Genomic DNA, 22,955 nt, shown 5'->3' with positions numbered 1-22,955 from the left:
TGTCGTCGGGAAGGGTTCCTGGAGTATAAGTTTCAGGGTGGCTATTAATAAGGATCCAATCCAGAGTCGTTTCCTTGTTGCTAGGTTTGTGGATTCTTGTAGGAGTTGCTATTAATTGTGAGAAACCAAAGAGGTTTATGTGATTGGTAGGATTTAGAGAACTGCAAGTGGACCAGTCTATGTTAAAGTCACCTAGTACAATGGTCTCCTGGGGTAGTTGGGTAGAGAGGTGACTGAGTAGGTTCTCAAGAGTATTGGTATTATTACCTGGGAGTAGATACATACAAAGTACATAGATAGATTTGGAGTTATTGATTTGGAGTTTGGTTGTTAGGATTTCAGATTTGGTGGCAAATGATGGAAGCACATTAATGGGGGAAATTTGGAGGTTAGATTTATAGAGAATGGCTATACCTCCACCTTTTTTGACTTTACGGTCATTTCTAAGGATGTTATAGCCAGGAGGGGTAATTTCCTGGTCTAGAGTAGATGGTTTTAGTCAAGTTTCTTTAAGACATAGAATGTCAAATGAGTGTACATCAAGGAGAGCATGTAGATGGGAAATTTTATTGCTAATACTTCTAATGTTAAGGTGAGCTATCAAGAGGGAGTTACATGGTTTTGTTAGTGTAGAAACTATAGGCAATGTTAAATTGGTTGGGTTATTGGTGTAGTTAGTATTGGGGCCAGGGTTTGGATGAATATCCCCGTCTAGGAGGGGGTGTTGCTGGGGGTATTGTAGAGATTTAAGGAGATTATAGAGGTTATTAAAAGTCTTATATATACTGTAGGCATGTGTGTGTGTGTGTGTGTGTATTATATATAACTTCAGCAGCAGCAGTTGTCAGATATACTATGTTACAATAGATTTTATCTGAAGGTATTGCTTATATGGTACTTATGCTACTGAAGGTGGAATTTAGCTGTACAAGTTCCTTTGGTAGTGTGATTATGTAACATTACAGCAACAGTTGTCAGATATACTGTGTTACAATATATTTTATCTGAAGGTATTGTTTATATGGTACTTATGCTACTGAAGGTGGAATTTAGCTGTATAAGTTCCTTTGGTAGTGTGATTATGTAACATTACAGCAACAGTTGTCAGATATACTGTGTTACAATAGATTTTATCTGAAGGTATTGCTTATATGGTACCTATGCTACTGAAGGTGGAATTTAGCTGTATAAGTTCCTTTGGTAGTGTGATTATGTTAACGTTTGCAGCAGCAGTTGTCAGATATATTATGTTACAATAGATTTTATCTGAAGGTATTGCTTATATTGTACTTATGCTACTGAAGGTGGAATTTAGCTGTATAAGTTCCTTTGGTAGTGTGATTATGTTAACGTTTGCAGCAGCAGTTGTCAGATATATTATGTTACAATATATTTTATCTGAAGGTATTGCTTATATTGTACTTATGCTACTGAAGGTGGAATTTAGCTGTATAAGTTCCTTTGGTAGTGTGATTATGTTAACGTTTGCAGCAGCAGTTGTCAGATATACTATGTTACAATAGATTTTATCTGAAGGTATTGCTTATATGGTACTTATGCTACTGAAGGTGGAATTTAGCTGTATAAGTTCCTTTGGTAGTGTGATTATGTTAACGTTTGCAGCAGCAGTTGTCAGATATACTATGTTGCAATAGATTTTATCTGAAGGTATTGCTTATATGGTACATATGCTACTGAAGGTGGAATTTAGCTGTATAAGTTCCTTTGGTAGTGTGATTATGTTAACTTTTGCAACAGCAGTTGTCAGATATACTATGTTACAATACATTTTATCTGTAGGTATTGCTTATATTGTACTTATGCTACTGAAGGTGGAATTTAGCTGTATAAGTTCCTTTGGTAGTGTGATTATGTTAACGTTTGCAGCAGCAATTGTCAGATATGTTCTCAGTACATGTAGAGGGAAGCAGCTAGATGCAGAGGCGATCACTTTGGACAATGGGGTAGAAAAGTGATGACGTCTATATATGTCTGAATAGACAATATAAGCTAATCACTAATACCAAACATGGATTTCGGCCACATCACAGCACCTTCACTGCATTACTATCATTTACAGACATGGTCAATAAAGCTTACAAGTCTAATAAACTTGTATCTGCAGTATTTCTAGATCTATCAAAAGCCTGTGACATGGTGTCTCAAGGTAAACTCCTCTATCACCTAGCCATCCTGGGTATAGCATTTCCATCTATTTAATGGCTCACTAGCTACCTTGCCAACAGGCAATAAGCTGTAAAATGGCAAGGATCCATCTCTGCTCACCTTCCCACTTCCACAAGAGTCACACACAGATCCCTCCTTCGCCGCTCTACTGTTCAATGTTTTTATCAATAACCTACATTAATCTTCTTGTGAAGGTACCTTGATTCAATATGCAGATGATTCTGCCATCATCTGCTCCTCAAACACTTTAACTCACAACCAAGAAAATCAACAAGCTGTCATCTCCATTGAATCCTGGCTTACAAGAGCGCAACTTTTACTTAAACCCTAAAAATAAAAATAAAAAATAAAAACTCTTTACCCCAAAAACTCACAATCCTAACAGAGTATCTTTCAAAATCTTCTCAATACATGGCACTGAAATTGAAATAGTCAACCATATCAAACTATTAGCAGTCAAAACAGTTGATAATCTTAAATTTGACCTACACATCCAAAGCAATGTCAAGAAATCCCATCAAAAACTAGGCATCCTTTACAAAAAACAAACATTTTCTGAGCACACCAACGAAAAATTTCTCTAGCTAAAACTTACCTTCTGTCCTCCCTACTGTATGAAGCATCAATTCAGACCAGTTTACAATCCCCCATAAAAAACTAACTCTAAAGCTGCTACAACAAAATTGTCTGCAACCCTCTGCATATCCTTATTTGTCTGGAACTTCCCCTCCACCTCTCCTACATTTGACTTATAACAATTTATAAAATTATACACAAACAATTTTCCTGCCCAGCTGTGGCACCCTTTCATTGACATATATTTACCTAAAAGAACTCTTAGATCAGAAGACAAATAATTTCTCAGAATAAATAAACCAAATAAATCCCCTGGGCAAAGCCCATCCTCATATACACTAGCAAAAATATGGAACTCCTTACCTCTTACCACCAGAACTATTTCTATCCTACCTACCTTTAAATGCTCCCTAAAAGAATACTTTAAAATAATCTTTGGCCTGCTCCTGTGCCAATCCTGACTGAACTTACTCACTATACTTCACTCACCCCTTTCAACCCAAATCACACTTCACAACCCTCCCCAGCCTCACACTCCACTCCTTCCTTTTGTTTTTGTTTTTCCCACTAACGTACCTTATCCACTTCATCTCTGTAGGCCTTTCCTCTACCTCTTTCTTCCCTACCCACCCTTCTTATAATCTCCTTCTCTCCAGCCTTACTTCTTTCTATAACCCTAATACCTAATAAGCACCCTCTTTTATACTAAGATATGTCTCAATTTCCCCTAACTGTCTCTAATCATATAATCTCTTATGTCTCTTTAAAATATTTTATCAGAATTGTCTCATGTCTCATTTATCACATACTAATCCATGTAACAAATAATATGATTACTGAGTTTTTCCTCACATATATTTTCCATTTCATGTTGTTTTTCATTGCACTTTAGGATGAGACATATATTCAATGTTTTATTCTCATTACATTTTTTTCACTCGTATGATTTGTAGTATAACACACCACTTTGTGATTATAAAATATCTGTACTTGATGTTTTGTAGTATAACATGATACTTTTTTTTAAATGTCTGTATTTGATTTCTGAAAGATTGTGATTATGATTGTAAAGCTTTCCTCCCCAGGCCCCTGCTGAAAATGGGCACTTTCTGTGGCCTAGTTGGACTTTCCCTGTAAACAAATATTAAATAAATAAATAAATAAATAAATAAATATGTATATTATGGGCACCTGACCTACAAAAAAATTCCTCTTTCCCCTTCTCTATATTATACATTATTTATTTTTACACGTTCTGTTCTACCCTCTGGCTTGCTTGTTCCTTTTCATCACTTGCCTATAATCCCATTTCCAATCATTATTCTGTTCAAAACATAGATAAGCACACATGCTTTATTCCTCTTTAAGGCTGTCTTCTTGCCACTGCTGTGTATGCAGGATCACAGAGAGCCTCACTCATTTGTGTGCACTATGAACAACCACTTCTTGGGCTTGTGTTGTCTGTTGTTGTAATGTAGTACTAGGTTCTTAGGTCCATAGGTGCATATATGATTACTAGGCTAATGGCACAAGAGCCTTTACAAGCCTAACCAATAATACCCAGGATATAACAATATTATATCTTAATTCCCCAGATATAGGATGGGGTAGTATCAGGGTAGTGGATCATTGATATTTGTAGCCCCGATTTATTTTACAGACTGCCTCTGTCCATAAGAGACATGGGCAGTACCCCAGGAGTGAATTTATGGTTCCCCATCCATTTATCCAAATTATTCTTGAAGAGAGTGAAGGACAGCTTTGTTTTACAAAGAAGGAAAGTTTATTCCATAGATGAGGAAGCCTTTGGGATATGAATCTGTATCTCCAGCAAGATCTGTTAAAATTGTCTCAAATAAGGTTCAGGTCCATGGAACGCATAAATCTCATCAATTTTCTGGAGAATACATAACATTTTCAACAGGACAAATCAGAGAATGTCTTTTAGGTTAATCATAAATCCCCTCTCAATAAACAATTTAAGATGGATTAAAGGGATAGGGTCTTTAGTCAGTCTGTATAATACATGTGTCTTACACTCTGTATTATTTTATTGAGAAATCTCTGGAGCCACAACATTTGGTGTAAGTGCCTTGCTAGGTATATGCAGAAGGAAGCATTGTACTCGATTATGAGCATGATGAGAGCCGAGTACAATGACACTATGACTCCTTTGATCTTGATGCCATGCCTTTACTTATAAGTTGAACCACACAGAAATATTTCCTGACTACTATAGCTACCTGGTGGTCAAAGTTTAATTTGTTATCTATCTGTGCTCCTAGGTCCCTCATTGCTGGATCTACTTTTAGGGGTGTTCTATCAACATTATAATTTGCAGGAATAACTGATTTACTGAAGGGTACAATTATATATTTTTTTAGTATTTAGTCTCAAACCATGGTTTTGGCACCAGTTGTTTGTCATTTTTTGCCCTGATTGCAGGATGTCAACATTGTTTGGGGATTCGCTGATTGCTCTCAGCTTACAATCATCAAAATACTTTGTGAGCCAGAGGCCTTTAACACTGGCGTTTACTTCAGAGAAGTACCTACCAAATAGGAGGGGCCCCAGCTTTGAGATCTGTGGGACACTGCTAGCAACAGGTCTCTTATGAGAAGTAGACTCTACCCAGACAACATGTATCCTGTCAGTGAGCCAGATGTCTATCCATCTGACAATGTAGGAGCTTATTCCTAACTCAATAAGTTTATCTCTGATCACCAAGTGGAGGACTTTTTCAAAAGCTTTGGCCAGGTCCAGATAAATGGTGTTTACCATTTTGCCCTGATCCATGGCCCTGGTCACTTTCACGAAGAAGCACACCAGACTGAGCAGGCAAGACCTCCCTTTGACAAAGCCAAATTGGAAGTGGTCCACTGTTTGGAGAGTTCATATGTCATTTATGACCAGGTTGATAATTCTCTCCTTAGCCTTGCAGATAAGAGTGGCCAAGCTTATGGGTCTGTAGTTACCTGGGTCAGTTGATGGGCCACCCTTGTGCAGATAGATAACTGTTGCTGTCCTCCATTCCTCTGGGACAAAGCATATCCAAAGGCTCTGTTTAAAGAGTGTTTCTAGTGCCCCTGATAGATTCTGTTTTAAGCTATTTAGGAAGGATCTGGGAATGTTGTTGAGACCGATGGAAGTTGAGTTTTTGGCTTTCGAGATTGCAGTAAGGATCTCTTCTATAGTAATGACCAGTAGGAGGATGGTTGTACGTATTTCTTTGGGTGTGGCAGGAAGTGAGGAGGGGAGAAGATTAAACTGAACTTGTCGGCCAGCAGATTTACCATCATTTCAGGCTGGTGTAAGTGTTGCCATTCATGATTAATTCGGCATCTTGCTGAGCATGTTCCTTGAGGGTTGTTGTTGTTGTATGAACATAATTAAAAAGCCTGAATGGTTATCTTTCTCCTGGGAGGCAATCTTTGCCTCATTGTTTGCTTTGGCATATTTGACCAGCTCTCTAATTAGTTTGTTTAGCTTGGTGAGCATCTTTCCTAGTGTTTTGTTGGTTCGTTCTTGGCTTTGGAGAGGATTTGTTTTCATTTTGTTGAATAGCTTATTTATGCTAGGAGTCCACCAGGGTGGTTTATTTTTGTCAGTAATCATAGGTTTGATTCGGGCAAGTACTGCCTCCACTATGCAGCTATGAATGTGGTTATACAGTACTTTTCTGTACAGCTCAGGGTAGGCCTCATTGTCATCCAGGTTCGGAGGGGCTTGGAAATTTAATAAGCATTCGCTTAGTTTGAGGTAATTAGCCTTGGCAAAGTTCTTAAAACATTTGGAGTTTAATGGGGCTTCTAGTTAAGCTTTAATACTAAAGGATATCATTTTCTGGTCAGATCTTACCAGGGAGGAGTTAATGCATGGGAGGGAGCAGCATTCCTCCTTGTTCATGAATACCAGGTCTAGGACATTTGCACCTTTAGATGGGGAGTTAACTAGATGCTCCAGGGTGTTTGTGTTGACAAAGTCAAAATCCTCTAAGCAAGTGAATTATGGGCTGTATAAGTATCCAAGTTTATGAAGGGGTAATTGAAGTCACCCAAAAGTATAGTGTTAGGCTGAATGTTAAGAGACTTCAATATTTTTAGGTAAGAGGTGTGATTTTCAAGACTCATGCTAAGGGATCTGTAGCTAGCAAGGATATGATAGGGGTCATAACTATGGTTAGTTGGGCATGGAGTAGCTCAAGTGAGTCATGTTGTTGGACAAGTCTAGCAATGTACTTGTCCTTTATGAGCACTGAGACACCTCCTCCCTTTATTTTATCATGAGAGGGGGATCACAGTGTATAAAAAGCATTGTAGTTTTTGATAGCTAGGGTTGTTTCCATGGTTTTGAACCATGTTTCCATGACTACACATATGTCTTCAATCTCCAGGGTGAGGAGTGCTTCCAGGGAGTGCAACTTTTTATTTAAACTCTTATCATTAAGCAGGAATACCACTGGATAGTCATAAGTGATTTTTGTTATGTTGGAGGGTTTAACAACTTGACACGACCTAAAAATGGCACTATGGGGACGGATGAGATTTTACCAGTATCTGGAATCCAAGTGGTAACAAGTGCAAACTATCTCTGGCAAAGCATTGTGGTTTGTCAATTGTGTCTCATCAGATAGACTGATATTGGACCCCCTTGTTGTGACACCATAAACTCAGCCAATGGTTGAATTCAATCATTTTTTGCTAGTACTGTGGTATCATCATTGGTGAAGGTAAGATGCTACTCAAGGTTAGATTCATGCCCATGTGGGACACATATTCAGAGAGCTTCATCATGTTTCTTTTCATAAAGTCCAGTTAGGTACATCTTAGGACTTTTACAACTACATGAACTATGGTCATGTCATACTGGCACTTGTGGTTTAACGTCCTAGGTCCATGCATGCTCTGTGGATCCTGACCCCAGACAGACAGCTCATTGATTTATTTTCCTTGTTTAGCCTGGTAAGGGGGATATCAATATGTCTTTCAATGGGAAACCCAATAAGTAGACTGTTTGGTTGTGTGGTGTGTTGCCTTATAGCTTGGAAGTGGGGCTGCTATGATTTTCAGAGTTGTGTGTTATGTTAGGTGCTCTCTTTTTTGAGTGTGCGCAGGGCCACCAAGAGATGTTTTTTGGAGGTCTTAGAGGTCTGGGTATATTACAAGTGAGCTCCACCTCATATGTGGGTCTATATCTTTGTTCCTTAGCACTAATAGTGAGTGTTTTGGTTATAATGTTTGTAGTTTGGGTTACATTTTTTGTGTGTGTATGAGAGCTTTACCTCCAATAGCATTGTGCATCTACATCTCTCACACAGTGTGTTTGTCTGTTCTAAAATTAAATGATTGTTAGTAAACATGAGACAGTTACTACCCTCCCTCAGGATGCCCATATCTACCAGATCAGACACAGAAATGACAGAGAAGTGCATATCTATTATACCAAATCTTTAGTAGATGGGAAGGAATGAGGGAGAGTCACTTAAAGGCCTAAGTGAGAGTGTTTAGTATTATAATATAAGATGACCTGCAGTAGTTCTGCCCTCTATGCAAAACTGGCAGCTCTATGAGCAGCTATGAACAGTGGGAGACTATGGAGAGTGTTTGCTATAAAGGATTTTAAACTGGAGAGGATTGCTTATATACAAGGTATGGGTAAATGCATTTGTGCACGATATCAGCAGGGCAAAAGACCTTTACACAGTTAAGCCCTCAGTCCAATCAGATAAACACACAATAAGCCTTTCAACAACAGTTCTCAACTTGGATGGTTGAATTCACCCTCTTCTCTGAGCAGATTAGAAACCTTAATGTAAAACAAACTGGTTTGAGCTCAATTGCAGTAACAAATTATTTACAGCAAAAGGTAGAACTCATGAAATATCAGGAATCCTTGGAAATAAATTCACAAACCCTGAGAAACATTCCCAAATACAGAAATACCAGCAGTATGAAAGACTTTTGCATGGTTAAGTTCTCAGACCAAACAGACAAACACACAATAAGCCTTCCACAGCAGTTCTCAACTCAAATTATTTGAATCAGCCCTCTGTTCCTACCAGAGGGTGAAAAACCTTCATAATGTAAAATGAACTGGGTTTGAGCTCAAGTGTAGTAACAGTCTTTACAACAAAAGGTACAACGCATGCAATATCAGGAATCCTTGGAAATAAACACTGAGAAATATTCCCAAATACAGAAATACCAGCAGTATGAAAGACTTTTGCATGGTTAAGTTTTCAGGCCAATCAGACAAACACACAATAAGCCTTCCACAGCAGTTCTCAGCTCAAATTATTTGAATCAGCTCTCTGGTCCCACCAGAGGCTGAAAAAACTTCATAATGTAAAATGAACTGGGTTTGAGCTGAAGTGCAGTAACACATGCTTTACAACAAAGGGCAGAATTCCTGCAGTATTAGGAATCCTTAGTAATAGGTTCAGACACTGGCAAACTGAAAACAGATGTAAAGTGACATAAGAGCAGTGCAGTAACAAACAGATTGCATTTCTTTACGAAGTGAAGGCTGAAAAGTGCCCTTTCCAAAGCCCCTGCTGCAGGCACAAGCAGGATGTTTAATGAGTTGTAATACTCATGCTCTTTCCTCCACATGTTAATTCTTAATGAGCATTGGGTCACGTTAGACAAACAATGTTAACAGCAGTAAGATGGCTGTGACCATGTCTGCCATCTTTCTGGATCCCAGCCAATTCATTTCAAAGTCTTCACCTGATTAGAGGTGATTGTATCAGTAAACTACTGATGTTCTGAGGTCAAAGGTGAAAGAAAGCAGATTACCTACTTTAAAAATGAAGGCCTCGATGGCAGACATGTACAAGCCAAAGTCCTTCTGATCAGAGTGTTTGTTATTATTATTGCTTGTGTTAGTAATATTGACTGTTACAAAGAACATTTGTGCCAAGTTCTGTTAGAATGGAAACACATTTTATATAAATACTGAAAGTTTTTCTTTTAAAACACAATTGCCTGATATTAAAAATATTAGCTCAATTTATTTTCAATTAATGTTGAGAATTTCAGATTTTTTTTCCTAAAAATGTATTATCCTTTGAGGGAGTACCTAGAGAAATACACTTTCTGGTGATTATCTTGCCTGCAAATCCAAAAATTGGATGCCTGTTGAAATGTTGGCACTTGAAATGCTGAGTGTTGACAAGCTGAAAAAAAAAAACAGAACTATGAGAGAAGAACAAATCTCAAACATAACTCTTGTCCTTTAAACTTCTTTTTTGCAGATGGACAAGTCTCCCTGCACACTGCTCCACTTATATATATGAACTCTGAGATCACCATATCTTGGCGGAAAGGGAATATTCTGATAAATGGCCATTTTGGACTTAGTACATATTAGTCCTTTTTTCAGCCATTCAGTAACCATGTTTATGGACTTGTTCTAGGGGGTCACAACATTTCAAATGGTTACCCCAAAAATTATATTTCCAAGTTTTAGATGTCTGTTTCTTTCATTTTTTTCTTTATTCTGCTTCTTGCTCACTATCATGGTCCTTGTTTTCACCCAAAGTCAAATTATTTAACTCTAAATTGAATTGCAAAATCCAGATCTCTGTTTTCTCTTAACATATGCACACACTTCTCTCTATATACTATCTAATAATGTAACAACTCAGTAAAATCACAATTTTAAGAACATTTAATTCCACACTTTCTACCACCCTAACTTCCATCTATGTCTAGCTCCTTCAAATTAATCTTTAGTGGAGTCCTGTATAACAAAACATCCCTAGTGTATATTTGGTGTTTTACACACTGTAGTATCTTAATGACCTTTTGGCAATTACTACCTCACTGGACCTCTGAAAGGTTATAAGGGAATAAGAAAGATGCAGAGGAAGACAGAGAGTGAAAGAGAGATCAGAAGATAGAAAAACAGGTGAGAAGGTGAGGTCAGGAGATGAAAAGACAGATGAGAAGGTATTTCCTCAGCAGTTTTTGCTAACTAATGTATTGCTCTGTCTTTCTGTCATAGATTAGTACTAGGTTAACTCCCTTGTGGGTCATTTTAAGCCTAGCCAATTATTCCATGTGGAAATCAAGCCCTGTACCTTGTGTCTGTAAGGTAAACACCTTAACCTTTATGGCAACCTCCCACTCTTCAGTCCTTCTGTCTCTCCCTCCCTGTGTCACATTGTATTGCTATCCCTGAGAGCATGTTACATTCAGCAATCTTAAATGCTTGTTTTGTAATGTAGTGAAGTCATTTTTTGATGTTTATGTTTCTCTTCACAGGGTGCCACGCATCAGTAATAGGCGTGCATCAATAAACAGCAGGCCAGTTTGTTTTCTGGAATGGGATTCAGTATCTAAGAATATGCATTTCAGCAATTCTGAGCAGCTGCCATACTTATATTCCTTTGTATATCCAATCAGTGCATTGCGTTATACCTTTAACAAATGGATTGTTCTGAGTGCATTAATCCTGTAGCCATTCCCAGATAGCATTAGCATCACTTTCATGATCTTTTACTGGATACGTCTGGTCATGTTACTAACGTGGTTGTTGCTGATGTCTAGAAATAAACATATGGCCTTTGCCTCCTTTTTGTTCATGTTACCACAGTACTGTCCATGTTCTGAGCCTCTGTAGCACTATCATTGTCATTTAACTCTGAATGTGAACATATTCTCTGTATCAGTGACATGGTTCTTATCTGGGATGCATCTACTGTAGGGGTGTCCATGCCAATTATGTCCCTGTTTGCCTGTAAAGTTTGATGTGCACCCACTGGTGGATCCAGGAATTTGAAAAAGGGGAGGGGGCAGTCTGGTTTGTTGACTACTGGGTGAAAGCGGGAAAGTGAGACACATGGTTTGGTGGTTGTGAAAAGATTACCTTAAGAAGGTCTGACATCACGTGTGGAAAGACATCAGTCTAATATCTCTGATGTGCAACACCTAAAACAACATAAGGAGGTTGCAGGGGAGCTTGATGGACAAATATATTTTCGCTGCACTTAATTTTATGTAATCCTTGTGTTTTTTATGAATGGAAAAATTGGTGTACAGAGCATTCCTAACAAAAGACACTCTTTCTGTAAACTTATCCCCACAACAACTGCCCACTTTATGAATTTCCTCTTTCAGTGGGTCTGGTCTCAAGGGTCAGATCAGCGAGAGTGGACTACAGGACTGAGGTGAAGAAGAGGCCGTGGGGCTACAGCAAAAGGTAAACAGTGGTAATGTGTTTGTTTGCATGTATTTAGGATGGGATCAAAACCTATATATTGTGGAACATTCATCTTGCATCTCAAAGACATTCCGCAGGTGAGAAGCCATCCTCTAAACTGCCCACAGGTGTTCGTGATTTGTGTGTGAATTATTGTGTGTGTGTGTGTGTGTGTCTGTCTTGCAATGGGGTGGATGACTGACTGCCCTTGGCTGCTGCTTTGTCCATAAATGTATAAAGCAATCCTCCGTCCATAGGATTCAGTGTTAGTCCTCTTGCACTCATTTGCCATATAATTCTCTCATTCTCCAATAACCTTTTTATCCTATGGAGAGTTGTGGGGGAGCCAAAGCCTATCACGGCAGACATATAACAATAGCTACAAGAGAAAATCACTCATGGGCTGGATGTATCGTCACACTATAGTTAGTGGTGTTTCTAAGATTAGATCCGCTGCCATTCCATTTATCAGTACAGTTTTTCTGTTTATTGCTGTGGTGGATAATTTGTGCTGTCTTGTTTGTGGAAGCAAGTATCTTCAGCATCAAAGATCTTTCTTGCAAACTATGATGACAGATAAACAAACGTCCTTAAAAGTGCAAATTGCTGAAAATGATTTAAGGATGTAGTACTGGATCTTTATTCATACTTCCTGCGAAGACTGGTAGAGATGGGTGAATGCTGCCAGCCTAGCCAAATAGAAATTTGTACATAATTATGTCATTTGTAAATATGAATGTTGAACTACAGACTTCTTTTCTTAATACTGTGAAATGTTGTAAACTACAGGCTTGTTGTCTTAAATGTAAAGAAATACTGTTACATGTGGAACTGGAAACAAATGTGACAGCAGTGCAATCTACTGACCAAAGTAAAGCATGCGGTGACCCTATGAAGTAGACAGTGGTGTCCAAAAATCTAGATGAAGAAATTATTTCTATTGTTTTAACCAAGAGTTAAATTGCTAGATTTAAACATGCAAATGTATTTTTATTGCTCTGTTCCTGACCAGCTGCAAGATAACAAAAGGTGTAAAAGAATGTAAATGCAGTTCCTGTTAGCCTGGGAACTGAATCAAAATGATGTAATGTGTAGCCTGGGAACACCAGGAAGGTGTAAGAATGATGTAATGTTTATCAGAACTGCAATTTCAATTTAAACAGAGAAAATCAGAAGGCATTAAGCATTTTTGTCTTGACAATCCAGCTCACAGCACTCTGTCTTGCTCTTATGTAAGTTATCTTAGACTTGTGTTTTCTTTTAGTGATAGCTAGAACTAGAAAGATTAGACTAAGTATTTTTATGTGATGTCAGAACTGTACTACTGATTTGTTTTAAGTATTTCTGTGTGATTTTTGAACTCTTGACTAGCACTGACTGTGTAGTAGAAAATATTGTCTTGTGGTTTTAATTATTTATTATTAAGTATTTTAAAACATTTTAAACTGTGGCTGGTTTGTGTAGAGATAAGTTAAGCTCTAGAGTACATTGCATATGTATAGGGTTTACTGTCTAAGTCACTCCAAATAAGGTTTGACTGATTAGTCACACTTACCAGTTGGATAATAATATTGCACAGTAATAATTGGACACCCTTTTAAGGGCCTTTTAGTAGCTGATAAATATTAGCTGGGTGGTGGCAAGTGGTACTACTGTATAGTCTGGGTAAAAGGGGCACAGATGTAGAATCTGTGTCAGCCTTTCCCAGGAGTGTCTGTGTGGTTGTACAAACTCTTATCTCAAAGTGTGCATGTGTCAGCTACTTGGGCAGGGACACGAAGCACTAGTTGTACAGAGAGGGTGCTGGAGATATTAGCCAGCTAGGCTGAGATCTGGACCCTATAGCAGTGCCTGTGGGGAGTCTGATTGGGGACCGGGAGTGCAAGGGAGCAACCAGCCCTGGACTGACTGTGATCTCTGTGTGCTCTTAAGGGAAATTGCACTTTACTGTGTGTATTTGTTATCCTTTCCTCATATATGAGATGCCCTCTCTGGTGTTAGTAGTGAGAACTGAGGCTCCTTGATTGCTGGGCCAGGGTATGGGTGTCACACTTACGTCCATACCAACTGTCCCCAATTTTGACTCCATTTTTAGCTCTGTCTCTCTTAATTTCCCCATTTTGTAAACGCCAATAGCAGTGCTGTTCAAAAGTAGTGGACATTTGAAAACAAGGTCTTAAACATTGCTTTACCTTTCCTGGCATCCCCCCCCCCAAAAAAAAGTCATTTCTTTTCAATATGGTCTGGATTGTTTCTTTATACCTAAACAATACATATTATTCCCATTCCTCACACACACACACACACACACACACACACACACACACACACACACACACACACACACACACACACACACACACACACACACACAGATGCTTTTGGTCCCTGTCCACCAGAATGGTTGGAGGCTGTAACATCTCATCCCCAAGTCCCTTATGTCACAGGTTATCCCAAGTGTGATGCTTAAGGTGGCTGTATCTGCAGTGTAATAATTTGGTCATATCGTATTTTTAATTACTTGTGTCCCCATCAACATCGTGATGACCTCTAGGCAGTCTCTTGCTAGAATTCTTTTGGGCAATGCTAATTGCTAATAAATTCTTTTTTACGCTTATATCTTAGATAAAATACAATGTACCATGGGCAGAAGGGCAGTGTCCTTGCTGACATCACCCTCTTTTTCCAATCAGTATATGCAGTTGGGGTGTCACATAGACAGTAGTCAATGTGACTAAATCACCAAGAAGAAGAATACTAAGTGATCTGTCTCTGGCATACAAAGCATCCTCTGACCATAGCCCTCAACATTAGTGCAAGAAATCTTGACAATGCCTGGCATAAAGGGGGAGCGGAGATGGGCAACAGTCCAAAGATAGGGACATATTTTATATATTACTCTTTTAAACTTAGAAATTTGTGAGAATAACAGGGTTTGTATTAAGATGCATTTTCTGAAGGATTCAAAGTCTGAAACGCAAATGCTTTTAATTATTTAGTGACCTAAATCCTGAGAGCATCCCAGTGGTTTGGCAGAAAACCACAACCAAAAATATGGGGCAAAATCTTGACATTCTGCAAAAATCTGGACAGTTGAGAGCTATGCCTCCAACCCATTATTGGTGGATTTACTGCACATCAGCAAGTCAAATGGCATCTGAAATACACTGTCTAGGGATCTAAACCTCCTATGCGACATCAGCAGTTCAGTTTGGAGTGACAAGTGTATCTCAGAGAGGATACCACTACTGTGGAACAGATTTCTCATCCACATAAAACAGAGTTCATCCCTGTCCATATTCAAGCATAACTAGATCTATGGAAAATGGATGGGAAACAGAAAATTTACTCTAGGACTGCCCCTTGTACTATTAATGGACAGAGCCAGTTCCTAAATACTTTATCCCATGCATGGGTTTCCTCAAATTATCTATGGTATGCTCCCAGTTATTCTCATTAAGGGTAACAGGATGGGATGAGTAAGGGCAATCTATACCCAAATGGGATAGGTTCTTTCAAGCACACAAAAGGAAACTGGCTAGGATTAAAATGGCCCTCAAGGACACATAGCCTAGTACTTGCCTATCACCCTATAGGAAGGGCAGTGTGGTGACCTTCAATGACTGCAGCTAAGCATGGCTTAGGATACGTTTCGGTAAAACACAAACTGAAGAAGGAAACAGATTTATAATGCTGATAGGATAGATGCGTTTATATAGCCCACATGTCCTTTGTATCATTTTGTTTTAAGTATCAGAAAAGGCATGAGGTGCTAGACACGCTTGTTATGCCATTTTATATTACAGTTTCAGGGTAGGGAAACTGAAATGTATTTGCATAACGGTTCAAAAGTACTACTGTTACATCAAACTTAAATGATGTTGTTTGGATCCGAGAGAATGAGAATCAGCATTAGAGTGTCAAGGAATTAATAAAACGTGTTGGATGTCTATTTTATTTTATCTGTTTATTGGTCTTTGGAGGGTATTTTTAAGTTTTTTTTTACATAGGTGAATAAGGTTTAAAACATATAATGTAAAAATAATAATAATGAGGGTATTGCTTTTTAAAATACAAATGCTCCAAAGAGAAGGTTATAACTATCTGTAAAACATTTTACTTAGTATGGACAATTATAATTGCTCATTAAAACAGCTGAATGTTATGGGACCAGGACAAGCAACTCATATCATTGCAGTGTTGTAATGGGAATTACAGCTCCCACAGTCTCTGGTTACGATTCTATTCATAGTTTGTGATTAGCTAGACAGCTGTCATAAATTGACCAACAGAGGTGTTGTAGTTTGTCCTCCAATATAACCTCTAGTACAATGCAGTTGCTGTAAAAAACTTGGGAGCTGTATGTTAAGCCCCGACATCAGTGCCACACCTTGTATTCAGCCAGTTGCATACCACTCAATTGTACAGATCTTTACAGAATGTCCAGATTTTGGTTTATATTTTTGTCCCATTTTTATAAAATTGTGGTTTTCTGGCAAATTAGTGGCAAATCATTTAAAGATTGAAGTCTGAAAATAATGACATACACTAGAGTTTCAGACTTCATATGCTTTACAAAAATTCATGCAAACGCAAAGCATGTTATTCTATTGACTTTCTAAGTCTGTAAGAGAAATATGTTAATATTTAAAAATCGCCCCCACTTTTGAGCCTTTGTCCCACTTTTTATGTCTTTGTCCAGATTTTTTCCTCTAGTAGTGGAAAGGTACAGTTAGCCGTATTCTCTACGACTATTATACATTTGCTTCCATATCTATAACTGTTCAATGTGGATTTTGACTGTAAATCACGCACATGTTTAATGACTGTTCTTGCTGCATATGTACACATAATCAAGATGACTTCCAGAGGTACCTGTTGACTAACTAGTACTGGAGACTTCAGAAAAACAGCAACAACAAGCTATGCAGTATGAACAGCATGCAGACTGAGGTCTCACATTTGCATTTTTAAACACGAGTTGTGCCGTTTGTACAAAACACAGGGAACCTTATTCAGAAAACAAATGCTTTTTTAATTACCACAGCGTAATGTTAGATCAAGGAATGAAGAGGTAGGATGGACCAGACAGCCATTAAGTGGCACCTAGCATCTACCTAAATTATTTTTAAACAAAACTTGATCAACAGGATCAAGTATGTCAGCAAGCTACTCTCTTTCCACTAATGGTTTTCATTTGGTAACAGTTCTCAGCGCTGACTACCCCCAGCTCACGAGATTGTATTCATAAGCCATATGTACATTGGTGCACATTCACCATAAAAGCGAATAAGCCACAAGCTCGCATATTATTTTATAAAGGACCTGTGTCAGGTAAGTGCCTGTGATAGCTAACCTAATAATTTGATGCAAGCGAAAGGCTGACTTGGATCTAAGAAGTGAATGGTTAAAGTCCTTTATGGATTCAGGTAAAGACAGCAATACAGCAGAATACTTCAACCTAAGAAACGGCGGTTTCCCATTTCATGCTAGTACTCGTTCTATTTATTTTTGTCTATTGTTTGATAACTGCGAATGCTTATGGATGTTTTGGTACTTGTACTGCATGGATCTAAAGACAACTTATCCCTCAAAGGCAGAAATATCAAAGTATAATTTTGGGAGGTGGCGACCAAGCCCGGGGGTACAAAGTACATAACCTAACAGAATCACCAGTCACCAGAAGATACAGTTACAAAGCATGATATGACAAGGGGGATCACCCACCCTCACAACACAGAATGGACAGCTGATACTCTGACAGCATGCAAAATGGTTATTCACATCTTAATAACAATGCCAGAAATTAAAACTAGACCGAGGTACCCTTCATGCCCCACTGACTGTGCTACCAAAAATGCATGGAGGGAGGTACATCACAGGGCATCTGGCATCGTTTGCACAACCTCGTAAATACAAATAAAACAAATAGCATAAATATTCCTAGGCCTTGCAGCTTTATTTTGTGTTGCAAAGTACCAGAAAAACACACACTAATGTGTTTCCCTAAATTAAATATTGCGCTATATGCAAATTTGGTGTAGTGTTCAGTGTAGACCAGTACAGATCAAGACCAGCTGCTATGCAAACTGTCACTCTGACAGCTGAACCTGCACAGCGGACATATTCCCTCTGGCCTTGGAGGGGCTCTGACATTTGGTAGCTACACTGGTACAAGTCAGTACCCAGGGGTGCCAACCAATTATCTCTCACCTCTAATGTGTAGTAAGCACGGACTTTTCAGACTCAAAATGAGGAACATTCCTCATAAGGAGGATGTAGTATGGTGAATGTGATATAAGATTGAACTCCCTTAGTTAAACTGAGAAATTATAGAACAATGTTTGACTTTAACTAATGGCAGATAGGTTGGCATGGCCATCTCTGAGAACTGGGAAAGTATAACTAAGTGGTGGGGAAAAAAAAGCTTCTTTGGCGCTTTATAATAATTCTCTTCAATGAAAATTAGCAAATAATATTACCTCAATGCAGATCACGCCCTAAGAGTGGAAGAGCAGTTTGAAGTCTGGTTTTAAACTGTCTTAAGAGAATGATGCAAAGAAAGTTTCTATTTACTCGTTATGATAATATCACAGCCACCAACGTGCCTAAATTACAATGGAGATGCAGTTAGAGGATCGTTTTAAAGAAAAGTCATCTGACTGCAACCTCCAATCACATCTCCGATGTACAGTATTTAGGCACATTATTGACAGGATTCTATGTAAGACAAGCATTTAAAAAGAAATGTCTAAAAAGGGGCCGGGCATGCCCCTGCGCCCATGCCTAAATCCGCCACTGGCACCTACCAATACTGTGCTGCTACAACACTCCATGCTGATGTGTTTAAAATGTACAAGCTGGAAACGTGTCCAGTACAGGATTCACAGGCTTTATAAGCAGAAAAAAGATACTTTTCATAACTTTATCATAATGTGTGCTCTGAACTGTGTTTTGTACTGTAACATTGGCACACAATGATCTGAAGATTACACTCTTTGCATTTTTATGACTTACAGATAATTATGCTGTCCAAAGGAAGAAATTATGAAATGCCATAAGCATAGCTTGCCATTGTAGTAGCATGCAATCCAACTCAGATACTCAATATTCCATCCTTACTGCTCAGCTTTTTAATGAATGTTTATTTGCATTATATTATGATAATGGAAATTATCAAATGTGGCTTAGCAAACCAGTGTGTAAACCTTGGCTCAAGATGATTGCCACTGCAGAAGTGATGCCCCAACACCATGTGCAAAATGGGAAATGGGGTTGAGGATGAATGGATGGATGAAAAATTTACTTTCAAAATTGTTGCTCTGAGCTGTTGTGAACAACACACAGTTCCAGTGCTGTAGTCACATCAATACTGCAATAAATACAGCAACATTATTATTACTACCACTACTAGCATTACTACTAAGAGTGTGTGTGTGTGTGTGTGTGTGTGTGTGTGTGTGTGTGTGTGTGTGTGTGTGTGTGTGTGCGTGTGCGTGTGCATGTATCTGTGAGTCTTTGTGTCTGTGTACCCACTGTGTTCCGGGGATAGAATTTCTGGCCCTAAAATTCACTTTTTATTTGAGGGCAGCATCCCATTTTCCAGCAGCATGTCTTATGTTACAAGACAACACAAATGCACTGTTCACGTGGAGTGTTTTATTATGAATGTTAATAGAGTAATCCTTATTGGAGAAATTGCAAATATAACTAATTTGTATTCATCCTATGCCACAATATTACTATAAATATGGTGCGAAATGTAGAGAAAGATCCTTGTAGATTAAAAGCCAGTTTGTAATGTACTCTTCATTTATTTGGTCTGATTTCCATGCTGCCGTCATAAATCATAAATCATAAATAAAATCATTAATATGCAGTTACTTAATGAAATACTCTGCATACCTCTTAACCTGTTAGTACAAGAAATCTGGGCAAAGCCTCAAATAAAGGGGCAAAGACACAAAAAGAGGGACAGATTTTAAATATTGGTCTTATAAATTCTGAAAGTTGCAACAATAACAGGATTTATGTTAGCATGCATTTTCTGAAGCTTATGATATCTGAACCTCTAATGTATGCCATTATTTACTGACTTCAATCTTCAGTTGTTTATCAGGAAAACACAAACTTTATGAGGAACAGACCAAAAATATGAGACAAAAATCTGGACATTCTGACAAAATTTGGACAGTTGAGAGGTATGTTCAGAAGTCTTAAATTCTGGATATTACATTATAACTTCCTGTCTGCAATATGAAATACTGCCTTTGAATGATGGTCTACTTTCATTTTAATGTCCACAGGAAAAGCTGGATGCTGCCATTAGCAGATAAGTATATTTTATGGAAACCCTTCAGTCTCAATAACATGCCTGTCAAAACTGGTCTTTTGGCTAGTAAGCCAGGGGCATGTATTCTAAGGTGGATGCTGTCTTTTAACTTGAAACAGTTCATTCTAACTGCAAGGATGATAGTTCAGTGTTCCTCAGTCAGTATCTCACTAATGAGCTGCCACTAGTTAAAACTGAATACAATGTGTTACAGTTGGACAGGTCAGTCCTGCACATAAAGTTAGAACTGCCCCCCTCAAAGAATGTCCCACTAATGAAGTGTGACTACTTAAAAGCAAAGAGTGGGTGTCACGTCAGGGAGGAGAACATTCCTGTACATAGTTAGAATGGTACCCTCAACGAGGGTCCCACTAATGAAGTGCTTCAAGTTAAAACTTAAAAATTGTGTGTTGCAGATGGAGGTAAACAGTCCAGTACATAGATAGAACTGCTCCTGTCAGTGAGTGTCCCATTGATGAAGTATCACCAAGTTAAAAACAAAGAGTGAATGTCACAGAGGGAGGAAAACAATCCTGTACATGCAGATAAAATTGTTCCCCTTTCTCTTTGATGCTGCAGAGACTGAGCACATTTATACAGATAACAACAAGGAGAACACAGTCTCTAGCATGGTATACGTCACTCGTCTGGTCAGGATTAAACAGACGAATAGCGTGGAGTTGATTCATGCAGCTTTATTACATATAAACACATCAGGACTGAGTCTTAGTAACTTAAACTTAAACTAATAAACTGACTACTGCACTCATACATGTTAACACTCTGGGTGTTCACTCAAAATGGCACTGCTGCCTGCACGTGCTCTGTATTTATAAGCACATGACCACTGACTGGAAAGCTTCTTAAAGACACAGCACACTCTCTGATCTACATCCTCCCTCTTTGAGATTTTAAATGTGACAATAAGATTAAGCATGCAGTTATACAGAACTAATTACAGATAATCATGTCCAGGTTGCTGTGTATTTTACACTAGGTCTGGAAATACGACCTAATCATGTGACATAGAAATTATGACTGGTTTTAGCAACAGCGACAGTCATTGGTGAATCTACAGTTTCTGGGACATCAGGGACAACATTTGGAACAGGAACGGATACTGAGACATGTCCTTCTACAGGAGCATCATCTAAATTGTTCTGAGATCTAGAGTCTGTATCACATATATGATGCTGCAATATTGATTTGGACACCGGAAGAAGATGCATTAGATTCCTTCTGTATTCTACACCCTCAGATTCTACTATGTAAGATCTCAGCTCGGCACATACACCTTTCACTTGACCAATTCAATCAAAACCTTTCACAGTTTGCATTCTCACTATCTCTCTTTCTTTCAATTGACTAAGAAATCTGCTTGTTTTATCATAATAGGGCTTCTGGGATGAACGTTTTTTGAAAAGTTGGGCTTTGATTGCTCTGGTGTTTTTAGCATTGGGCACCAAAAACTTGTACTGATAGGAAAGGTAGTTCTTGTTTGCCTAGATAGAATTCTCTGAGCAGCAGGTGAGCCAAGTAAATTGTCTCGAGGTATATTTCTGAGATTAAGCAAATTCAAGAAAACATCAGTTTTGTCACATTTTGACCTCTCTAGTAATTGCTTTGCACTTTGTACTGCACTTTCAGCTAGACCATTTGACTATGGGTACTCAGGGCTACTGGTAACGTGGATAAAGTCCCACTCTTTCACAAATTTCTGAAATAGCTGACTAGTAAACTAAGCACCATTGTTAGAAATAACTTTGTGTGGACTACCATGGATTGAGAAATGATGTTTCAACTTAGTAATGACAGTACTAAATGCCAAGTTAGGTAGTAGATCAATCTTGAACTAATTTGAATAAGAGTATATTAACAGTAAGTAATGCTGACCATTCCATTCGAATATGTCAGTGGCTACTGTTGACCAAGGTAGTTCGGGAATCTGGTTTAACTGATGTGGTTCTCTTTGTAAGTGTGGTTTAGTACTATTGCATACTGAGAAAGATGAAAGTACTTTCTCGATATCTTTTGACATAGAAGGCCAAAAAAATAGTTCTCTCCCCCTTCTTTTGGCAGAGACAGAATCTGGCTGGTCACAATGCAAAATCTGGATGTACTCTTGTAAGGAAGTAGGAACGACAACTTTAGGACCTTTGAAAATAATACCATCTTTCATTAACATCCCATCTCTGTAAGGAAAATAAGGTTACACTTCAGGCTGTACACAAGATTGCTTTGACAGCTATCCAACACTGATGATGTGGTTGAGCTTTTGCAAAATTGGATCAGACACTGTGTGATCTCCCAGCTCATCAAGTCTCATGGTAGAAAAATTACACACTTCCATGACATTGAAGTCAAAAGTTTCCTCATCAAACTATCCTGTGGTATTTCTGGGTGATCTGGATAAGGTCCAAGCCAGATAAAGAAGTTTGCCTTTTGTATAGACCATTTTGAAGTTGCAATTTTGTAATCTCAGCATCATTCACTTTTGTCTTGCTGGAACTGTATGCCTAGGCTTCTTTAATATAATAACCAGAGGTTGGTCATCAGTCTCAATCTGGATAGGTCAGCCATAAATATAATCATGGAACTTCAAACATGGGAATACAATTGCCAAGAGTTCCTTCTTTGTTTGAGCATACTGCATTAT

Source organism: Protopterus annectens, chromosome 1.part1 (genome assembly GCF_019279795.1).
Source record: "Protopterus annectens isolate FY-2018-M chromosome 1.part1, PAN1.0, whole genome shotgun sequence".
Lineage (NCBI taxonomy): Eukaryota > Metazoa > Chordata > Ceratodontiformes > Protopteridae > Protopterus > Protopterus annectens.
This window is presented reverse-complemented; position numbering follows the sequence as displayed.